Source organism: Mesocricetus auratus, unplaced genomic scaffold (assembly GCF_017639785.1).
Source record: "Mesocricetus auratus isolate SY011 unplaced genomic scaffold, BCM_Maur_2.0 Super-Scaffold_100020, whole genome shotgun sequence".
Taxonomy (NCBI): domain Eukaryota; kingdom Metazoa; phylum Chordata; class Mammalia; order Rodentia; family Cricetidae; genus Mesocricetus; species Mesocricetus auratus.
In genome coordinates, this window is record NW_024429201.1 from 34336718 (window position 1) to 34356862 (window position 20145).

The window sequence follows — 20145 nt, forward strand, 5'->3', positions numbered from 1 at the left end:
TGCAAAATGTAATTATGAAATCCACTATATTATGTGCTAATTATAACATACAGTTATACCTCTACTTTATACATGCATGGAAAAGCAAAAAGAAAAGCAAGTTGGCCATTTGGCCTATTAATTAACAAAGCCATCACATGTAGAGAATTTGACTCACAAAATCTGCTCCTCTTTTGTAGCCAAATACCATGTAGTGATCTTGTAGGTGAGCAAGATATATTTGGGAGGTGGGTATTTTCACTGCAGAAACTTTATTCATTATGTTGGTTATGGAACATTGACTTCATAAACACAGCAACTTGGATGTCCCTGGAAAACAGTTCGATTATTTTGTCTATAACGATTCTGGTTTTCTTATAAATTTAGAGCCCTATGCGTTTTAAAATTCAATCCAATCCAGTAATTATAACCATCCTTTTAGGTAATGCTGTCTGTTTAGGAAAACATGCTTAGTCTCCCAGATTTTTCAGCCTTCTGTCCACTTCTGGGCTCTCCTTCAAGTTAGTGGCTGGTGATTTTACAGTCATAAGAGTGGTACAGAAGAGTTGGCATTACTGGGTGCTGAGTTGTACTGATCTCTGGGTTTCGTGATGCTGTCCCTTGTCTATTGGGCTGGTAGGTACTGCAGATGATATGGACACCTGTTACCTTGGCTTGGCCTGCTAGCCAGCAAACTAGCTAGGCTTGGGGTTACAAGAATTCAGTCTCTGCTTTATTTCACTGTAGCGAATCCAAATTGGGTCTCTGCTATGCGGGTCCTTTGTTTGCCAAGTCTCAACACAGCTGCCTCCTCAGTTCTCTTTGGGTTTTGAGAGCAGGGTGTTATGGGAACTCCTTGTTTATATCTATGCCTCACTGAAACCAAGAGGAGTCTAGGAAAGCCATTGCTGATAGATGAGTACTCTTGAGCTTGCTGTATAGGCAGCTCTAGTTGATTTCCTTCTGGACTCAGAAGTAGAAGTTGCGTTTGCAATTCTTTTGAGACTTTCTGCATTCAACCACCAAGAAGAGTGAAAATGCAATGGAAAAACAAGATGCAGTCCCATAGTGCCAGACAGACATGCTTCTCTTTCTCTGTACTGAGCCCTCCCACCATGTTAGAAAAATCCCATAGCCCAGAGAGCTCATAGGTAGAAATGACTCTACTTTCAAAATGAGAGATGTAAGGTTGAGTTTTCTGGAGTTAATGCCTACAATATTAAGTAGGTTTTAAAAGCATTTAGCAAATCTGTTTATTATCCCAAATGCCTTGTGTTTGAGCCAAGTGCTTATCTTTTCCTGATCTAGGGCTAGGATTTCTGAGTTTCCCTTAAAGAAATGTGATTTTAGGGAATGTTTTGAGATTCATTGGTTTAATATTCATAAAATACACTTTCTGTATAGTTCAAATCCTGTAAATGTGCAGCTGAATGAGCAGTTTGTTCTCTATCGCCTGGTGAAGTTAATATGAGAATCACTTCTCTTTTTCAATATTTATTGACAATTTTGTGTGTATTTAAAAAATTAAAAAAATATATACACACACATATTTTTACATATCAATCCCCTATTCCTTCTCCCTCCCACCCTCCCATGCTTCCCACCAACCCACCTCATCCCACCCCCACCCACTCCCCAAGAATAATGAGGCCCTCCATGGGAGTACATCAAAGTCAGTCACATCATTTGGGGCAGGGCCTAGGCCCTCTTTCTTGTATCTGGGCTGCAATAGTATCCCTCCATAGGGAGTGGGTTCCCCAAGATCATTTGTGCTCTAGGGATAAACATTGGCTGCACTCTCAGAGGTCCCATAGATTGCCCTGCCCTCCTAGCTGGCACCCACATTCAGAGAGCTTGGTTTGATCCAATGCTGGTTCCCTAGCTTTACCACCAGGGACTCCCTGCTCTCACTAGGTCAGGTCAACTGTTTCTGCCATTTTCTCCAGCACTGTCTTGGCTCCTTTGTTCATCCCTCTTCCCTCTCTGCAATTGAATTCCAGGAGTATGGCTCAGTGTTTAGCTGTGGGTGCCTTCTTCTGCTTTCATCAGCTATGGGATGAAGGTAACCAAGGTAGTCATCAATCTCATTATAGAGGAAGGGCATCAAAGGCAGCCTCTCCACCACTGCCCAGATTCTTAGCTGGGGTCATCCCTGTGGATTCCTGAACAATTCCCCTTTGCCAGACCTCTCTCCAAACCTATACTGGCTCCCTCTATCAAGACATCTTCTTTCTTGCCCTCCTTTATTCCTCCCCTGTCTCAGTTCCCCTGTTCTTTGCTGTTCTCCTCCCCACTCCCCTTTTTCCCCCTCTCCTAATCTTTTTTTTATTTTTAAAAAAATCTGTCATTGTACATATCAATACCAGTTCCGTCCCCTCCTCCTACTCTCCCCAACCCTCTCCCACCCCTCCATCCACTCCTCAGAGAGGTTAAGTGTGGCCAGGATTTATCCCTAGTGCTTGAGCTGGCTTTTTGGAGCCCATTCTCTTTGGAGGGATGCCTTGCTCAGCCTAGATATAGGGAGGAGGGCCTTGGTCCTGCCTCAAAGTGATGTGCCAGACTTTGTGGACCCTCCATGGGAATCAGTTCTAATACACTTTGTCTAGCAAGCAGCAAGGGTGGGAAGTGGGGTTTGCTGTGAACTGAAAGTGGATGAAAACTAGCCGACTATCTTCACTATTGCTTAGCTTCTCAGTTGGGGGTCATCCTTGTGGATCTCTGATGTGATCCCTGTCAGAAGGCCTCACTCTCCCTGGGGAGTGGATGAGGGTGGGAAAGAGGGGGGCCTGGGAGTCAGTGGGGGGAATACGAGGATGGGAGGGAGAGGGAACTGGGATTGATATGTAAAATAAGATTGTTTCTAATTTAAATAAGAGGTATTTAAAAAACCAGTAGTATATGGTTAGTATATAGCCTGTAAAAAAGAAGAAATAATTACAGACAAAAATCAGGCAAATACTTCTTTTGTCAATAAATAGTGAATTAAGGTGACTTTTACAGAGCAGTGTTCATAGTTTAAACTGGCATTTTTCTTTTCTTTTTAAATTTTATTTAAATTAGAAACAAGCTTGCTTTACATGCCAATCCCAGCCTCTCATCCTCCCCCCCCCCCCGCTCCTCACCAGCCCCCCAACCCCCCACCCCTTCCCCACTCCACTCCCCAGGGAGGCTGAGGCCCTCCTTGGGGATTCTTCAAAGTCTGTCATATCATCCAGGGCAGGGCCTAGGCCCTCCCCCATGTGTCCAGGCTGAGAGAGCATCTCTCTATGTAGAATGGGCTCCCAAAGTCCATTTGTATGCCAGGGGTAAATACTGGTCTACTGCCCAAGGCCCCATAGATTGCCTAGGCCTCTTCACTGACACCCATATTCAGGGGTTCTGGATCAGTCCCATGATGGCCTCTCAGTCACCATTCTGGGGTCCAAAGGCCCCTCCCTTGTTCAAGTCAGCTGCCTCTGTGAGTTTCACCAGCCAGGTCTTGACCCCTTAGCTCATCACTCCTACCTCTCCGCAACTGGGTTCCAGGAGTTCAGTTCAATGTTTAACTGTGGGTGTTCACCTCTGCTTCTATCAGTCACTGCATCGCGGTTCTAGGATGGCATATAAGATAGTGGTCAATCTCATTATGGGTGGTGGCATTTAAAGTATCCTCTCCACTATTGGTCACTTAGCCAGTTGGTATCATTCTTTTAGATCTCTGAAAATCTCCCAAATGTAAACTGGCATTTTACTTTGAAATTGTTTCCTAAGTGTTTTGTCAAAGAAAAAAAAAAGGATTACCAAATTTTATTTTATGAATGCTATGGTGTTTCTGTTTTACATGTTAGCAAAATGAAATTGCCTCCTTTATATTTCATTTCCAATTAGATTTCATAATCTATAACAGGCCTTTTCAAATAGAAACGAAAAACTATTATAAAATGGAAACGTGTAGAAAATGATGCAAATTTTTAACAAAGCTCTGTATTTTCACCATGTGAGAGAATATAGTATTTATGGTACAAATGGATAATTAAAAGTACTAGGTTAGACCTCAGTTTAAAGAGGGATTGCTTATTCTGACATCATAGTAGTATCACTAAGTTTCGGTGTTCTCTTTCAATTTATAGTTGGAATTTCTCCCAAATCCAGAATTTATGATAAAAAGAGGTGTGTGTGTGTATATATATATATATATATATATATATATATATATATATATATATAAAACCACATTTCCTAAAATAGTCTCTGAGATCATGGGCGCATGTTGCAGTGTTAGTGCAAAGTGTACATGTGGTCTTTGGAGGCTGAAGTTACAGGTTGCTTTCCGAATTGCTCCTCCTAAGGACAGTTTGTAGGGCACATAAAGCAACCAGCCACCCCTTGCTCTCCTATGTACACAAGACACAGCAAGTCACAAGCCTTTCTCTTTATTGTACTATTGAATTTGGCATACACAGAAATGAATTATAAATGTGTAGGTAATATATGGAAAACTGGAAAGCCTTCTTTGTCCCACCTTCAGTATTTACATTACATCACTCATTCATAGAAAATTTCAAGGTTGCTAACAGTTTTGAGTCAAGTTTGGTGAAAGTTAAAAATTCCTTTTTGCTTAAAAACCTAGAAATTCAGATGTGATGAAATATGAAAAGCTATTGTAGTTTTTTTCTGTTTTTTTGGTGGCTTAATCACAGAAAGCATTAAATGAAGTAAAAATTGAAATACAGTTTTTTAAACTTTGTTCTTCCAGAAGACTCTCGGATGGTGCTTCTAGAAGGAAGTCTGACCTGAGGAATTGGACATCATTTTAAACAGTGGGCAGAGGTATATTTAAGTTGTATTAAATACGAAGGAGTAAATTTAATTTCAGAAATATACTTTGTCATAATTTCTTCAGCTTTTTAACTATTCTTACTTTTGGAAAACAGAATTTATTGCTTTGTGCACAACAAAATACTACTATTTTAAATGGAAAATAGAGTTTTCTACCTGAGATTTCTAGTCACCATTAATATCAATGATGTCTCTCCCTGTCTCTGAGACAGAATAAACAGCTTAATGTGTAACCACAAATGCATACCGTTGCTACTTTTTTTCTTAGTACATAAAAGTATAGCCCCAAATAGCCCTGCTTTCTTCGATAATATTCCCATGTAAAAACGTTACCAGAGTGAAAACAAAGGTCTCCATCCTTAGGCACTGTCCTTCGAAGGCTAGACTGAAACTTAGGTAACATGATTTTTAATTAGTCTTTGGGACTATGGAAAGAATCTGGCTTTGTAAAATGTACACATTTGAACATCATGTAGGAATAAATATCTCCCTCTTGGAATTCAAATTGTATCTAGTAATGCTATTTTTATGCCTCTTACTAGAAAACGAAATACCTCTAAATTTAGTGCTTTGGAATTTTATTTCCACTAAAATTTTCTTCAGATATGTGAGTACCATAGTAACAGCTCTGTGAGCTGATTCTTCATTACAATTTCCCGATAAGAGCGCCACTCAAGACAGCTCCTTTGGGATGACTGAAACTGAAAATTGATTCTGATAACATTAGAACAAATTTAATGACAAAAAAGAAAGAAAATATTAGGGAAAGCATGCATGCTACTATGCGTGCTATGGACAAACATGGCTTACTTTAAGCAAGTGTTCGTTTTATTGTTTTGTTTTAGATAAAAGCTAGAATACATTTATCAGTTTTTCAATTTCTTGTGCTATTTCATAGACTGATAGGATTTCCCATTTTAAAAATTAATCTTTTTCATAAGAAATGTGAATTTACCTATGGCCTTCATAAAGATGTTAGCATCCTTTATAATGACAACATTAAGACACCTTCACGCTAAGTAATAGGGGTGTGAAAAATAAGTTCAGGGAATCTATTTTAATGAAAAGATAATAATAAATTATTTCCAAGGAAATAATTGCATTAAAAATAAGACATAGCCATGTAATCCCCAGACTGAGCTCTAGCTATCTGAGAAAAAAGCTGTCTGAATAAATCAGGTTGATAACTGATTAGCAGAGCATGTAGTCTGTCATTTTTAAATATGTGCCCAATTTCTTCACATAAATCTTACCTTTAAAAATCTTCAAAGAGAAAATTTATTTTGGGCACATTGGCCATGAGTATCAGTTGACATTTATACAGTGCACAGAATTTATACTGTGGGTTAGGATGTTGGCCATAATTCCAGGCTGATAGTTTGTAAAGGGAAGATTCCATTTTGTACTGTTTATAAAATGTTTCTCTGCAGTTCCATGCTCCAAGACTAACAAAGTCTATCCAAGTACACTCAAGCACTGCAGTTTAACTTACTGCATTCATTAAACTCGGCTAAGATCGTCCTAATTATATGTTATCAACAATTAAGAAATGGATCACATGCCACAGACTGGCTAAAACATTCTGTATTCTTGGCTGGTTGCCAACAGAGGTGTCACGTTCCATTCTACCTTGTCACCAGCCGCATTCCTGCCTCTGCAGAACAAGTAGCAGCTGCGCTAGACAAAATAACCTGAATTCTCACACGTACTTTCCCGTTAGGAAAGAGCTCCCACTGAAATTCATTTCTGCTGTGAATAGCACTACACCTGAGTAAGTTTGTGCTGAAAATATATTTTATTCAAGCAGATTTTTTCCCTGATGTAATCTTTCATAGCTTTCAAATGTATTTGTCCCATCAAAATAATGGTCTTACTTTTCATGCTGAAATTATTACCAAATGGATTCTGTGGGCAGCTAAGCACTCTTTGCTTGTTCAGCAATGATTTTCCTATACCTCAAATTACACAACTTTATAGGTGCTCTGTTTCAAAGGAAAACAATCTTTATTGATCCAAGCAGTCAGAATTAATTGTGGATCTCTGATCTCAAAACTCCTGGCAAAATCCTTTTATTCAGAACACCCATATGCCAGACGTTCAACACTTCACAAATCCTTGTGGGAGTGATGGGTTTTTTCAAACCCTCTGATTGTTCAAGCCATTGCGGCTTCTGAAAGCAAAGGTTCAACAACAGTTTGTCTGAGCTGAAACAGGCTCAACCAACTTTATGAAAAGCTAAATTTGACATGGCTTTTGCTTCAGTTGCCATCTTTTTTTCCTGATAAAGAAAAATTGGGTTTTAGAAGTTGCTCTCCTTTCCCTGTGTTTGATTAAGAGACCCTGGAGCAGCAGGTGTGTGTTGCAGTGGGATCAGAGCGAGATGCTGCCAGGTGACAATGCTGAGTCAATAAACCCCAACAGCCAAAGGCTATTTGTTCTTCAAATAGTTTCTGTAGTAGACAATCACGGAAAGCTCGGTCTCATAGGAAGAAATGACTTTCAACTTCTCCACAGTTTGGACACACGAGAACATGTGTTTTCAGTTATCAACTGACATGGATCTTGAAAGTTTTACTGTCTTGTATACACATCGAGATGGAGGTTGCATGGGCTCTTTCATTAGGGGCTATCAAAAAAATTGAGAGACTCGCACAAAGTTTCTAGTATGCATGTAACCTATTCTAGGTCACTGTGCACTGACACAATTTCTTTCGGAGGCAGTAGCTTCTCAACTCTTGCTTCATAGGAGGATACTCTTGCTGCTGTTATTGTAACCCACAGAAATATGCCAAGATATTTCTTTATTAAGAAAATACTATCTAGGGAGTTGTCTATTCTGTAGTAGGTAGCCATGCCAACACCCACTGCTGAAGAACCAGTCACAGAGAATTGTCTCCCACATATTTCTTCTTCACCTGCAGTCCCTCCTCTTTTTGCTCTGTTTTCTTCCACCCTTTTTCCTCTTTTGGTCTTATACTCTATGTCTTCCTCTTTGCTTTTTTTTTCATATTTAATTTTTGCCTCCAATGTGCACTTTTGCCAGGCTAATTTCTTTTTTTTTAATTTTCCAGTTTAAATTTAGATAAGAAACGAGGTTGCTTCACAAGTCAGTTCCAGGTCCCTCTCCCATTCCCTCCCCTCCTCCCATGCCCTCCCCATTCCCCCCCCCCGTTATCCCCTCATTACCCCAGGGAGGCCCTCCATGGGGGTGTCCATAGTCTGTCATTTCATATAGGGCAGAGCCTAAACCCTTCCCCAAGAGTTCAGGGTGAGAGTGCATCTCACATTGTTCTATGGGAGTCCAAAGTCCGTGTGTATACTTGGGATGGGTACTGATCTGCTGCCCAAGGCTCAATAGATTCCCTAGGCCTCCTCACTGACACCCAGATTCAGGGGGTCTTGATCAGTCCCATGCTGGATTCCCAGGCTGATGCCTGGGATTCAAGAGTTAACCTTTGTCTGGTCAGCTGTTTCTGGGGGTTAAACCAGCCCAGTCTTAATCCCTTTGATCATCAGTCCTCCCTCTCTGTTACTGGCTTTCTTGAGTTCAGCTCAGTACTTAACCAAGGGAGTCTGCCTCTTCTTCGATCAGCCACTAAATGAAGTTTCTGTTTCCCAGATTCTCTGGCCATAGGGTTGTAGGCTGGCACTCCCCAGATCTATGTCTAAAATCCATATATGAGAGAGTACATGCCATGTTTCTCTTTTTGTGACTGGGTTACCTCACTCAGGATGGTTTCTTCTAGTGTCATCCATTTGCCTGCGAATCTCATGATTCCATTTTTTTTTCTGCTGAATAGTACTCCATTTTTATTTAATATGGCACACAGGGCTACTGTAATATTCTCAATTCTAAGTTATCAGCTTCTCTGGTCATTATTAAACCTAGTCATGGTATAGCAATGCATTGGTAATGGGTTTGCCAGTTTGAGTCATTACTTTTCCAGACACTTGGATCATTGTTTGTTTTCAATAGATTCTTGGTGACAAAGGACACTTACTTGGCTTTCTTTTCACATAACCAGATTACTAAAGAGTAAAAAAAATGTCTATTGTTTACTCTTTTTAACATCCAGGGAACTTTTCAAAAAGATATTCAACAGGTTTTGATTTTTGACAATTCTTTTCTCCATTGATTCTGTCTAATCTTGTTGTTATTAAAAAAACTCCTCACCATATCTCTTTTAGACCTGCAGTTGATTTCCGTATGCCTTTTCCTTGTCAGCTTTCTTCTTTCCTTTTGTAGTATTTCATACTACACTTAAGTTCATCTAAGCTCCTGAGACACCTGCTTTCTTTGACTTCCTCTCCATTTTCTGACCACACCTCTTGACTGCCCAGGGTGTGGTGCCTGAAGGGCTTTTAATGAAAACACTGGAATAGCATTGTTGAGCTGTAATCTGTGATCAGAAATAAGAGAATTCTAGTAATTTTAAACAGTTGGAGAGACTTTTACCATATCACTGTAAGTTCTTGAAATTCTCAATCTCAAAATCAATATATCCCATATTAAGACTAAAGGTAAATACTTGATTCGAACAGAAAGAAGCTTGTATAGACATCTGGTATACCCCTCTTTTCAAAAAGTAGTAGACTTGATTTTCCATTTTCTTAACTACCCAAAGGAAAAGATTTTTTGATCCATTCCTGTTTATGGTTACATAATTTTTTTACAGCTATTGAAGTATTTGAGCTAAATCTCACTTTTCCTTTACCACAATCCTTCTCAAGCACAAATACACACAAATAAAATGTTAATAGAATGTGGAAATGGATTTTTAATATTTGTACCATTGGGAGAATGTTAATTTCAATCATAAAAGAGATTATTTTCTATTTATTGAAAATACTCAGGACCAGAATCAAAGCAGTCTGTTAGTGCTGAAAACACTTCTTTACCTGACTCAAGAGCCCAGTAAGTCCATTTTCCCATTTGTATTAATCTCCATTTCATCAGCAACCTTTCCTGCTATTACACAGTAAAAATATTTGCAGGTAGTGAGTGTCTACTGCTTCCATTGGGACATGCCTGACAGCTTAGAATAAGTGCATGGGAAACAGGGAGGCCCCTTTACACTCTGTAGCCAGTAGGACAAATCACTGAAATCCTCTTAGATAATAAAAGGGAATGTCCTGAGCTATTCTGAAATCTCAGAAGGACTAACAAAGTTCATTCCATTTGTCATTGAAATTTGACAATGATGTAGAACAAAACCTTTCCGCAGTGGGGACTGGCTGCACTGAGAACCGTTTGCAACAAGGAAATTAGGTCAGCAGAAATTTAGGTCAACACCTTACAGAGATGTCCTCTTGCCTGAAAGAAGCCAAGAGAATGTAAACTGTAACATACAAAAAGGTTATTGTTTTGTATTTAATTCAAAAAATGGTACCTTCCAAAGATTAGTGTGATAGAAATTCAGTTATGATTCAGCAAAGACAATTGCCTTTTGCGTCATTAGCATTGCTCCTGATAAATCTAAAAGCAATACTGAGGTGCGTCTAGCTGAGACTGACTGACCCAGTTTAGTCATGCAATTCAGGAAATATTTACCAAGCCTACATTATGTGCAATGAGCCTATTAGGTAATGAAATGTTATAAAGATTAATAAGCATTCACCTTCCACCCTCTCCCTTTGATAGCTAAGAAGCTTATAAACACAGGAACAGGAGAAGACTAGGAGTAAATAAAAGTCCAAAATCCCTGACAGTCACTAATCACACAGTGAATAAACTGTCACTATGTGCGACAGGATAAGAAAATTGATATAGAAGATGTAAATCAATGTGACTGGTGGATGGAGGAGAGAAAGAGATCAGGCCAGTTTGGGGTGGGCAAGAAGGAAACTTTGCTTGAAAGGGGTAGGTTAACTGAATTTAAAATGAATATAATTTCAGCAGATGGTGATCTATAACCGGTCCCTGAGTGGAAGCAGTGGGAAGAAAGACACAGTTGGTACCTAGAGACAGGAAGCAAGTAGAAGCAATTCTGCTCCAGAACTTTAGGGTGAGAAAGTGGCATATGCAAAGACAAAAAAGGCAGGCAAGACTGTATTGTATTTGGAGAATAGTACATGATCCATCTGACAATAAATATTAAGCATAGAGACTGAAGCTGAAGTACTGATATTCTTTGCTTTAAGGTGGGATTATGTCCCAATATAGCTGTTGGTATGAACTGTAGGTTGACAATAAGTTGAAAGTGTAGTTAATGTATTAACACCCTGAACATCCTACCTCACTTAGCAACAGTGCCTTGTAGGGAAGAGGCTATTTTACCCCAACTAGGATGAGCTTTTTGCTGTTGCTGCCCAAAATCTTTAAGGAATATCATACTGCATAAGGCTAGCCTGAAGGCGAAGTTAAAGTTCAAAAGAAACTTTCACGGTAAAACTGGAAAATTGAAATTGAATCATCAAAATTTGGGGCCATCTGTAGTTAGAAAGTTTGGAATTTTATTTAGATATACCCTGTATGCTGGATTTAGGCCTGTGTTAGGCCTTGTGGAAGGGACACTGGTGATTTGGAATGCTCCTTCAGCATAAATGAATAAAGCATAGAAATGTAAAGTGTTACACCATATCTGCTGCTCCAGAATGTCTCTTGATGGAAAGGGATTTGATTGACGTCTATACGTTTACAATGTATTTTCTAAAGAGAACAAGGAATTTCACTACATATTCTTTTTAAAGTAGTCTTACTGAAGTTTAATTTGATGTTTGGCCTTTGTCGACAAAAACTTGAATGAGAAATAGAAAAAAATTAGGTATTTTCTTATTTTCATTGGTTATGAGACCACCTTCTCACTACATACATCAGCTAGCGAAGACTGCTTTCAGCAGTGGAAATTTCATTATCACATCTAATTCTGGTTTGGTAGCACATTAAACTTTCAAGCAGTTAATGACTCTGGTTTTCTTTCTGTTCAGCTTTACCCTTCATAAAAGCACCGGCAAGCGGAAAGAAATGACAGTAAGACTGAATTATGAACTTTAAAAAGTCGAGAACAAGTAACTACTTGTACTGTGAAAGCTGGTCTCTCTGCTCTTGATTAACTGTCTGCAATAGGTCATTGGTGAGTACCATGTACCCTGGCGACGATTATTGTAACAGACAGGCTGAGTAAATCACCAGGGTGGTTGGGGGCTCACAGGGAGAAATTCCTTTTATGTTTCTATTAAATACGTAGATTATTCAAACTGCCTTCATAAAATGATTCAGTTTCTTGATGTATTCCCATTATATTTTGCATACCAATTTTGACAAAAAAATTAAAAAACCATTTTTTGTGAAGGACAGGTGAGTTTCCTAACTCTGCTCACATAGAAGTTCTTTGAAATTTAATAAGTGGAGACTTTCTGGATGAGTTTTGATATTAGAGTAAAAAAGAAAACAGGTGTGTGTTTGTGTCTGTGTATGTGTTGGAGAACACTTGTGTGCCTATGTATGGATTATATATACACACATATATATATGTATATACACATGCTTTTACATTTGTCATAGAGCTTAATTAAGCACTTAATCCATGCATTGACAGAAATATTAATAAGAAGCTAACATTACTTGATAGACTGTTTCTTTTGCTAGGTATTGCTTATATTTTTCCCCTTTAGATGAAACTGAGGCTCAGAGAAGTTAAGTAATTCACAGGATAGACTTGTCAAAAGGAGTTTTTAAAAAGCTAGAAACTAATAAAATTTTAGGGTAGATCTCACCGTGCCCTGTTCACGGTTGCCTTTTGGTGCTGTGATAAGTACAGCAATTCAAACAACTTGGGAAGGAAAGAGTTTGTTTCATCTTTGAGTGCCCAGGTCCATTCATTATTGAGGGAAGTCAGAGTAAGAACTGTAGAAAGAAGCTTGGATAGGAGCCATGGAGGAATGCTGCTTACTAACTTGCTCCTTCTACTTTGTGCTCAGCCATCCTTCTTATGCAATTCCGGTTCAGTTGCCCATAAGTGACACCAACCACAGTGGGAAGAATCCTCTTATGTCAATTTCAAATCAAAACAATTCCCCTGACATGGCCTCAGGCTATTTGGAACTGAATAAACGCTCAATTAGTGCTGCCCCTTCTCAGTGATTCTTGATTATAATAAATTGACAGTAAAGACTAGTGAGTACACACCTTCGGAAGTCCAGGACCCAAGGTTCACCTGCTCTTTTATCTTTCTGTTGCCTTCTCTTCCTCCAAACTGCCCAATCATAGTAAAATGTTTCACAAAAGAAGTACAACAAAATGAGCTATTTTTGCATATTTATAAAGATACCAGATAGCTAAAACGAAGACCAAGGTAAGTAGAAATATAAGGCTAGATATCAACTTAGTAACAATGATGAACAATTTTTTAGCAGCAATACTCAAAAAAGATAAAGGCAACCAATTTAGTAATCTAACATCTACCCGCAAAGAATAGTACTCAAGTGTCACACAGAGTGTTTCATATGATGGTCTTTGTAAGCATATGTGGTTCAGGTTTCTGATGGTCTGGTTTAAATTCTAAATAATTTTTCTAAATATTTAATTTCTAAAATAGCTTTTCTATTGTAATTTTATGTATAAGTCACTGGGGTGTGCATACACAAACACCTCAGAATGAACAAATCATTGAAGATCAGAATGAATATGTGCACTCTCTGGAGAGCTGGTCTTCCATCTCTAACTTATTACTGTCTTCTGAGGGGTCTGATCTAAATACTCTACTGCCAGCATTTATCCTGCAGTTATGTCATGGGTGCATATGCATTGTACCAGGATGTGTCAGCACGTGGGTGTCTTATAGAAACCAGTCTTTAGGTTTGGCTGTCATCATTTGTTTATTATTCTAATCATTGTCCATGAAAAATCTCTTAAGTACCTGTAAATGGCAACCACTTCACAATCCTAAATTGCTTTCATTTAGATCTTTATATATTCTATAAAAGGCATCTGTGCAATCGGGACACTTTTCATCATAGATGAATATTGTGTCATGTGAGTTGAGGTGACTCACGGTGACCAGTCTTTAGGGAAGCGTTTGCAGGCAAGTGTGCTATAGGAAATCAAAAAGTGGGGTGCAAATTCCCTCCTGCACTAGTCTGTAAAGACTAACCTCTGCTTCATTTGCTTGAATTGGGTGTAGTAACAGCACAGCAGAACTTAAGACAGCTTTCTTTTCTGTCTTCCTTGATACAGACGCTCTTAGGGAATCATAATTATAGAAAAATTGCTTTTATTCTTTATTAAAGCTAATTAAATATAAACTTGCTGCTAGGAAAATCATATCCACAATGAGTTTGGCTAGCTTGATTTGTTTTGAAAGAAATATAGTCAGTGTTTAACAAAAGAGAAGAGGTATCAGCATAGTCTTGCATCCATTCTAAATCTAACATTCTCCTGTAAATTAGAGAATCAGGCTCCATAAAAAAACTCCAAAAAAAAAACTAGGTCAGAGATAACAAGGTGGAAATTAAAATGACTTTATCAATTATTTGCATAAGTTATTTTCTAATATTTCACACGGTAGGATCTTTTATATAAGACCCCCATTTATTCTATTCCATAAAGAAAACTAAGTTTTAACATAAAAACTATTTATAGAATCCTTTAAAAGATGATGAGTGAGAAAAAATCATCTAGAAAAGCAAGTAGGGGAAAATACCAGAAAACTCTCATTTAGAATTATCTCAAACTAAAATTGCCAGATTGTAGTTGGTCTGGCAATCAGCATCAGTGCGTTAAAGAGTACCATTGGGGCATTAGAATTTCCCTTCTCTCTGCCCTGGGCGATGTGCTTCTTTCAATGGTTGGTTTCCTGACGTACTTTGTATCACTGTTTTTTCCATGTTATATCTTTCTTTCTTAAGCTTAGATTAACCTATTAATTTCAAAATCCATATCTATCACAGGGTGCTAGGAAACCGAGCCTAAGCAACCAGAGATTCGTATAAATGATATGGCCCAGGGCTCTCTGTGTGCTTAGCTGCCCTTATCTGCTTCTTAGACCTGAAACTTTCTGCCTTCCTAAATGACAAAATCATGTCCTTTGAATGTTCTATGGTACCTGAAAATGGGCTATTTACTGCTTTCTAGTGCTCACAAATCTCTTCATGGTCTTTTGCATTTAGTTGTTCTGAGATTATGAAAATCTGTTTGGCAATGGAAATTAGGAGATGGGTTCAAAATAAAGTAGAGAACTGACTAAAATCCCAGAGTCAATTTCTATCCCTGGTACACTAAGGTTCGTTGGTGTACAGCATCTAAAAAGTAAGTATTAAGACAAGTATATTTGGCCAGATCTCACATTGCACAGTAGTTCTTGCCCTTGTCAGTGTATTAGAGATCTCTAGAGTCACAGAACTTATGGAATGAATTTCTCTCTGTCTCTCCGTCTCTCTCTGTCTCTGTCTCTCTCTGTCTGTCTCTGTCTCTGTCTGTCTGTCTCTCTCTCTCTCTCTGGGAATTTTTTGGAATGACATACAGACTTCAGTCCAATTAATCCAGTAATGGCTAGAAGCTAACAGAAAGTCCAAGAATCTAACAGTTGCCCAGTCATACAAGGCTGGGTGTATTAACCGGTCTTCAGCATATGCTGGAATGGATGTACTAGCAAGGTGAGGGGCAAGCAGGCGAAAAGCCAAGCCTCTCATCTTCCATGTCCTTATAGGCTCCCAGCAGAAGGTGTAGCTCAAATTAAAGGTGTGTCTTCCCACCTCAAGATCTAGGTAACAGGCATGTGTCTTCTTACCCCAAAAGGTCCAGACTAGAAGTGGATTAGCCAACTTCAAACCAAGCAGATAACCTTTCACAGGTGTGCCCTCCACTTTTGGGTTGTAGTTCATTCCAGATATAGTCAATTTGACAATCAAGAACAGCCACCACATCTAGTTTAAAAATGAAGTCATTTTCAGGGCATCAGGATGGAATGTGAGATGCTGGTTCTTACAGTGTGTATCCAGGGAAGGAGAACAGATCCTCACCGTGCCAAGGATACACATGCTGAGTACAAGGGCAGGCAGGGATGAGCATGCTGAGGGCACGGGCAGGCAGGGACCGCCTGCAACTGAGCCTTGGATCATACTTTCCATGTTTTGAAGGTTAACTGGGGAGAAGGCAGGTATACCAGACAGGTAGTCTTTGAGGTCAGTGTAAAGGGAGACTCAATTGAGCATCACGAAGTTTGTTATTCTTGCACTGCTTAGCGAAGCTGTCTAGCACAGAAATGAATCCTGAAACATCTTAACTCTACCCTCCTTTTCTTTGACAATCCTGGCCTGGAGATCCTGGGCTGGAACATCATCAAATTGGCTTCGTGTTCTGATTACATATGATTTATATATTTAATTAACATGAAAGAACCGAATTTTATAGTGTTTGCTATTAAAAATAGATGCTATCCTTAGAAAAAGAAGCTGTTTCCTTTCAGACATGATTTATACTCAGAATCTTGGAGTACTACACCGCTTTCACTTAGTGTAAACTGGCTGAAATTGATATTGCAAATATTTTTTAAAACAGGAATTTCCCAGGCATGTACATTTTACACACCAAGAAGCAGCTTTGGTTCTACCTTCACTTCTAGAATTTGAGGTCTTTTTGAAAGCACAAGTAGAAGAATCAAATGATGTTACATCTGGTGAATCTCTACTTCCCACATTTGCTATTGTGCTACTTTTGAACTGTGGGAGAAATTAATGAATCATTAGCTGTATGCCTCTGTATCCAAGTATATCAGGAATGGTTTCAGCTAACATCCGCCAAGCAAGGACAACATGCAGTTCTAGACTGGAATGTTAGTTACTAAATATCACGCTGTGCCTCAGGATCCATCTATATTTCTACTCATAGTAATAATAGGTGGAATTCTGAGTAAATTCTGAGAAGGAAAGTGGTCAATGTACATACATGCTAGGTGAGATGCCCCTATGATACTGCTGCTGCTTACATTTCATTGTTACACTGCAGTCACTGGAAAATCAGCTTTCAAGGAGACTGAGAACCAAGGTTCCAAGCCCATCACATTGTAGCTCTACACTAAACGGGATTCTGCTGTCAAGGCAGAAACAGTAAATGTAAATCATGTTGGTCGTGGATCATCTCTGCTACAAGTCTTCCAGCAAACAAATCCAGCTCAGATGCATAAAGGAAAGTGAGACATGTTGCCTAGCTGTGCTATGCTATGACAGTCTTTTACCTGACTTCTACCTGACTTCATTTGAACTAGTATGAGGTAGCTAACTAAAACCCAGAATAACCATTAGGAGGGGGTTCTACTCTCAAACCTGCTATGTTATGACCTGTAGTAAATTTATCTGCATTTCAGACTGACTATATTAGTAAGTTGTAATCCCCTCTAGGCTGCAAAACAGTCTGTTCAAAGAGATGGTACTTTATGATATTCAGCAATGATGAACTAAAAGCAGTTATGAGTAAAATGTGGCCATGGTAGTTCTGAGAGTCTTCTTGACTTTGACATTTCATGCATTATCATTAAAGAGGCAGAACCCTAATTGTTCTAAGAAAGCATATGGCGCCACTTAGAATATAGCTAGTCGCTGCTGTAGCTATATATGAAGCAGACATTCAAAACATTGTCCTTTTTTGATTCATCGAATAAGTTATTATTTCTTTACTATTACTTATTTGGGTGTTTTGTTTCTCACATTCTTTTCAAAATACAGAAATGGTATGAGGTTTCTGGGAAATTCTCTGAAGTTTTCAATTTTAAGTAATTGTTTACAATTGTCAGTGAAACATCAAATACAATTTAAACAACACCAGAGCAGAGAGATGCTCATGACCATGCAGGTAGATCGGGCACTAGATGGGTGGTTGACCCTGGCCAGACTCCCAGCAGTAGGACAACCACATAAAGCACCACAAAGTTACTAAGAAACCAGTTTTGTTTATTTAATTCTAAAGAAACCATTCAATTTCCAGTCAGTTCTATCAAGAGGTAGGAAAGATGCTGACTTTTTAAAAGTTGTTCCATCTTGGCCTTCTATATAGGGAGATTCTTATGAGGACATAAAGAACAGTTACTCTTGGGGGTTTTCAACCTAAAGCAGTACTTACTAACTCAACACTTTTCTAGCACACCAGATGAAGTCAACAAAAATAATTTATAATTTTAGTATAATGTAAATAAAAATGAAAAAAAACATTAAAAATAAAAGCTTGGTGTCCTTAGCTAGTTTTTAATATTCTGAGACGATTAGGCTTACAAGAATTTTTCACTTCAAATTTACTAGTTAAATCAAGTCCTAATGAAATATTTCCTTTTTCTGAAATTATAAGTTTTGGAATTAATCATACTTTAAACATTTCAAAGTTTTCAAAATTGATTTGGAAACTAAAATTACTGCAATTTTATGTCCATTTACATAAGAAAGCATATTCAAGAAGTTTGGCTTTTCATCATTGAATAAAAGCCCAGTATGCTTGCTTGGTTATCTAGCCCATTATTTGGATTGTCTGGAACTCATATCAATTTATATATTTTAGCTATGCATTTCTGAGATTTTATTTATCATTATTTCATGCCTGTGAGTGTTTGCCTCAGTGTATGTCTATGTACCGCATGCATGCAGTGCCTGCAGATGATACAAGAAGGCATAAGATCCCTGTGACAAGAAATGTAGTCAACTGTGAGACACTGTGTGGGTGCTAGGAGTCGAACCCTGTCCTCTGGAAGAGCAGTCATTGTCCTGAACCACTGAGGTAACGCTGGGGCTTCTCGTCATTCATTTTTGAAATGGAGATAGAAGGAGCTGGGAAGAAGCTCAGTTGTTAAAATGCAAACTCAAGGTTATTTTTTATAGATATCCAGTACCCTCAAAAGAGAAAAGCCATCTATAGTTACAGTGCTGCTGGAAGAGACAGAGGATCCCAAGGGTTTGTTGCCTAGGTGGTCTAACTGAATTAGTGAGCCTGGTTCAATGACAGACCCTGTTTAACAAAAATGGGGAGAACACTTGACATTGACCTTTAGCCTCTACATAGTTGTATACATATGTTCACACACATGTACATACAGATACAAGATTTAAGCGCAATATTTCTTTGACATTGCCAGAGAATAAAGATCAAAAGATATCCATTAGTTTGTCGTTTGAAACAGTTCTGTTACTAGCTTGATCTTTCTTTCTGTTTGCAGAAACCTGAAGTGTAATGTTGTGACAAATTACGAAGAGGTAAGTACTTAACATATAAAAGTTTTTTTTCTGTAAGGAAGAATGACAAAGGACCTTATGACATTGTTTCCAAAACCGTGTAGCTGCCTGTGAATTTTCTAGAGATTATCAGACCGGATGATAACACCATGAAACCACAATTCTCAGCATACTCATCATAGCAGATTAGTCTCTGTTACTCTTGTCAATGAACACAGCCCTTGGGAAGGATGAGAATGGCTTTCTTTGTCTCTTTGTCACCAATTTCCCAGTAAGCAGACGATTAGGGTACTTACATAACACAGATTTGTTTTCCTCACATTTATTTCTTTGCTTTCTAAAATAATTATTTTATTAGTTGTTTGAGAATATTGAATGACGCATTTTGAACTGTTTCTCCGATTCATTCCCTTCCCTACTCACCTAAATCTGTGTCCATGTTTTAAAAAGTGCATCATGTACAGTTCATGCTGCCTGTTCTATGGGATGCATGTCATTCACTGGAGAGTGGTCTACCCACAATGGGCCATAACTTTAAAATCCAGTCTTTGTCCTTTCCAGTCGTTATCCACTGCCATGTCTCCTTAGCCCAGGGTGGACTTTCATGCCCACTCCCTGTCTGGAATTTTGTCTGGCTGGTCTTGTGCATGCTATCACAACCGCTATGAACTTCCTGTGCAACTGCCCTGTTGTGCAGAAAACCGTTTCCTTGCAGTCATCCACCACCTACAGGTATCACAATCTTTATGCCCTTGTTTTTACCATGATCCCTGAGCCATAGGTAGTGAGGTCTGATGTAGATGTCCCATATAGATGAGCATTCTGAAATTTCTTTTTTTCATATTTTTTTATTTAACTTTTTACACATGTCACTCTCAGTTCCCTCACCCTGCCCTCATCCCCCACCCCCAATCCTCCTAATCCCTCACCCCTACTCCATCCCCCTTCTGCTCCCTAGGGAGTGCAAGGGCTTCCATGAGGGATTTTTCAGAGTCTGTCACACCATCCCTGGAAGGGCCTAGGTTCTTCACCATGTGTCCAGGCTGCATCTTGCATCATGTGTCTTGATCATGTGTTAGTTGACACCTACAGTAAGAAGAAAATTTTCCTTATGAGGGTTGATAGACACATTAGCCTATGAATCTAAGACTAGCTCATTAGGAGCTGGCTTAGTGCTATGTCCCTTTAGTAGAATAG

At 38.8% G+C, this 20145-nt stretch overlaps 1 long non-coding RNA gene across 1 annotated transcript in view; it reads left to right on the forward strand.

The window, feature by feature from the left end:
* Positions 1 to 11852, forward strand: part of LOC121133193 — a 58734-nt gene extending 46882 nt beyond the window's left edge. The window contains exons 3-4 of the long non-coding RNA XR_005869972.1: positions 4715 to 4788; positions 11725 to 11852. This is a non-coding gene — a long non-coding RNA (uncharacterized LOC121133193). The remainder of the gene's footprint in view (positions 1 to 4714; positions 4789 to 11724) is intronic.
* Positions 11853 to 20145: the final 8293 nt, after the last annotated feature.